A 4,271-nucleotide genomic window follows, 5' to 3' on the forward strand; every position below is an offset into this window, starting at 1 on the left:
AAATATTTTTCAATCCAATAGCAAAAGTGAACAAAAGTTATATTTTAACCTTCACTTGTTGAAAAATATTTTTCATTATCAAATGACGAGTTTCTTTTGATCAGCACTGTGTTTAAATATTTTTCAATCCAATAGTAAAAGTGGAAAAAAATATAGTTTTAACCTTCACGGATTATATTTTCCTTTAAAAGAGGGTAACTTCCATTTTACTTCAAAACATTCTTTTATTATATTTTTTTTCATTTATGGAATTATATGTTGGTAATGCTCAATCCCATATAGAATTGGAAACACTAGTGGGAATGGTATTTAAGGTTCACATTCTCCATTCCCTTGTTGAGTGATAGAGAACAAAGCGTGAAAATACGTGTCTTTGACATGTCCGCACGAATACTATCCTTTTAGAAAAACTTCGTAAGGAATTTTTCTCTGAAAGATTAAATGAAAAAATGTGAAAGATTCATCTGATATTTATAGCTTACTCAGGTTGTTAAAGTTACTTTCCTAAATTAATCAGAACTTAAGATGTATTTGGACTTATTTCCAGCTTTGTGGAGAGACAAGCTGTTAATATCAAGAGTTACAGGAGTTATTTGATTTAATTTTAGGAGTTATAACTGTTGAGTTTTTATGCAATGAACCTGGACTCTTTTTTATCTAGATTCATCAATACATTTCAGGAGTTACAAAAGGGTTTAAATTCAGAATTAAAATCAAATTTAATTTGATTTTTTGTTGGACGAATTTACCCTTACTTCTAGCTTATAAATAGAGAGCTGAATTCAGCTTCTCAACTCACTCTCTGCATTCAGAATTCACTCTCCAAGTGTTTTTTAAAGTTGTTCTCTTCGTGCTTTCCGATCAGAAGTGCAATACCACCAGCAGTCCACTCCTATTTCGGGTGTACGAAATTTGGAGCAACCGTGTTAACCTCGGGGGACGATTCGCCTATTGCAGCGATTACACACATTGGGGCAAATTTGTTTCTAATGTAGTGGTTAATACCACGACATAGTAAATTGGTTCTTTATTAATATATTTCAACATATATTTTTTCAGTCAATATTAATGCCTCGTTTTGCAACAGTATATTTTTCCAAAAATTTAGAAATGAATTCTTACTTCTGCTAAATACGACAATAATTATTATTGTCCGTGTTGTGAATATGGATTCTATGGTCTACTGGAAAATTATCGGTAAGAAAAATCGAAAATGGATTGCACTGCATGAGATAGTGTCTCTGCTTTGCAAAGTTTGAATTTAGTATACTTTTCGGAATGGTAAGAATCAAAAGGTTAGTACGATTGCATTCTTAATATTAAGAATGATTAATACGATACTTATTGTCGAAACGCTCCCCGCCAGGCTTTTTAGGGCTTTTTCGGGAATCGATCCAACTTAAATATTGAGAACATATCGGGTTTTAAAATAGACAAATTTGGAGTCACCAATCGACTTTTGGGTTAGGTAAGTCGAATATCTAAAAATATATATTAAAATAATTTTAAGAAAAAAATAATTTTAAAAGATAAAAAATTGGTCTGCGTTTAACCAGAGATTCACTTTGAAAAGGGTTTGGGAGTCGGTTACGTGTAGGGAAGGATTAGCACCCCACAACACCCAAAATTGGTACTTATGATTATATGTCATCTTAATTATTAAAATTGGCAAATTCAAGTAATATTTAAATTATGATAAAAAGGAAAATGGGATATTATTTTATACGAATAATATTTAGAAATACCTTCCTATCAAGTTAAGGAGATATTTTTTATAAATTAATCAAATAAAAGAAAAAAATTATAATTACAAAAATTGATAAATATGTAAATAAAATATTAAAAAGTAAACATAATGATTAAATTATAAAACTACAAAAGTTCAAGGTTACCTATGTAAATAAGTCATATTTTAGGCATTAAAATTGTAAATAAACCAATAATAATATTAAAAATAAAAAATATTAAAGTTAAGGGATTAAATTGCTAAATATTAAATTTATGGCCATAAATGAAAATATCACGAAATCTATATATTAAAATTTTAATTTAACCCTAATAAATTATTTAGGATTTAAAAATATAATATTAAAATAACAGGGAATAAAATGGATATTTTACCCAAACAAACATACATATTGGTTAGTGACTAAATTGAAATGTATAAAAACATGAATTCAGTGACTAAATTGTAAGGCTTAAAAAGTACATGGACCATATATATGATTTTCCTATGCACAAAATCATGCAAATACCCCATCTGAAACAACGTAGTTTTGAATTAGGTATAAATACCCATTAAACCAGCCTAAAAAGCCATTCTTCCTCATTTTCTCAATTTTGTTTCTCTCTCTAAGAAGGTTTGACTTCTCTCTAACTCCCTTACCAGAGGGAGAACCAACCACCGGCCGACCATCGTACGTCGACGCCAACAACCACTAAAGATGGCCGAAATTTACCTCAAATCGAAACCCGAGTTATCCTAAACCTGAATCCATGATTCTTTCCTCCTAAAAACCCGAAGGTTGACGTAAATCATTTACCTTCGAACGACACCACTTTCCTAAGATGTTGAGGATTCCGACAACGTTTGAAGACCTCCGAAGACGGTAAACTTCTTCTCTCTTTATTTTTTATTTTACTTTCAAACGTATGTTATTGTTGGTTGCTGCTCCTTATTGGTTCCTTGCTGCATTTATTTTCATTTCTTGATGTCTTCCCTTTCTTCTTTGCTCGTATCTCTCTGTGTATCTTCTGGTTGTCCCTATTTTTTCTTCTTATAGGATCGGTCTTTTATAGGCCTTAAATGTCGTTCATAATGATGAAGCTTCGGTGAGTCACCAAAGCTATAGTGGTGACTTACCATAGGGGCGATGATGTGTGTGGTTATCTTGATGGGTGCATTAAATGAACCCAGATCTTCTGGATTTATCTGTTGAGGTGGTGATGGCATGGCAACGGCTGACTAGAGCACCTGGAGGCGGCGATCGGAATAACCCTAGGATTGTAATGAAACCCTAGGGTTTCTATTAGACGAATATGGGTCGTTCATCTCTATTTTGATTGAACGGTTTGGATGAGGAGGTGGCTGGAGATTTGTGTGCAAAAACCCTGGACCGGTTCTTAGATCTGAATTTGGGCCTGGACCGGTTTTGGATCTGGACCGGGTTTTGGATCTTTGGTTTATCTTCTCGGGTCTATTGTTTTGTAACTAGGCCCCGGTTTATTTATTTGGGCTTGTAATAATTTAATACTAATAATAATAATAATAATATAAATACGTAAACTCAGAAGAAAATGATTGTCGACAACTGCCCCTCTTTGCTAATTTTTGTTTAACAAAAATAGAGCAAAGACAAAAGGACAAGGAATTTTCGTTCGGTTAACTTCTCTTTACTAGGAAATCAAAGATTGACTTCGTTTTACTAGGAAGTCAATAAAGATTAAAAACATCCTACTCGAAGGTCTTACGGATGGCCCGTAGGACTTATCATCTTTGGGAAATAGTTTACTGGGTAAGAAACTTTAGAAATCGCTTTCTTACTTTTCAGCAATTTCATTTTCTGAATATTAAATGAGAAACTTTGGTAATCGCTTTCTCATTTTCATGTGAAAACATCCTACCCGGAGGTTTTACGGATGGCCCGAAGAACTTATCATCTTTGGGAAATAGTTTACTGGGTAAGAAACTTTGGAAATATCTTTCTTACTTTTCAACAATTTCATTTTCTGAACATTAAATGAGAAACTTTGATAATCGCTTTCTCATTTTCATGTGAAAACATCCTACCCGGAGGTTTTACGAATGGCCCGAAAGACTTATCATATTTGGGAAATAGTTTACTGGGTAAGAAACTTTGGAAATCGGTTTCTTACTTTTCAACAATTTCATTTTTGGAAAAGATTAAATGAGAAACTTTGAAAATCTTTTTCTCATTTTTCAAAACAATTTGATGTTTGGGTAACATGCCCCAAAATAATGATTCCTTTGTGCATTACGACCATCTATTCTTCAAGTCTTGCCTCTTCCTCACGTGATTCTTGTATTTGAGGTTTGAATTCTACCTTCTACTTGTAAGGTATTTTGTCATCATGAATCTTCTTTTTTCATACGAAGATCTGTAAAAACCTCATGTTTGAATGCAATCAAATGTATCAATGTAATGCATTTTATTTTATACAAATGATGTTCTTATGAATGCATAAATGTTGATTCAATCTTCATTTGACTTCAAAGTGGCGAATTCAATCTTCTTCCACATGATCATTCA

The sequence above is a fragment of the Hibiscus syriacus genome, unplaced genomic scaffold, assembly GCF_006381635.1.
Source record: "Hibiscus syriacus cultivar Baekdansim isolate YM2019G1 unplaced genomic scaffold, ASM638163v2 tig00113725_pilon, whole genome shotgun sequence".
NCBI lineage: Eukaryota > Viridiplantae > Streptophyta > Magnoliopsida > Malvales > Malvaceae > Hibiscus > Hibiscus syriacus.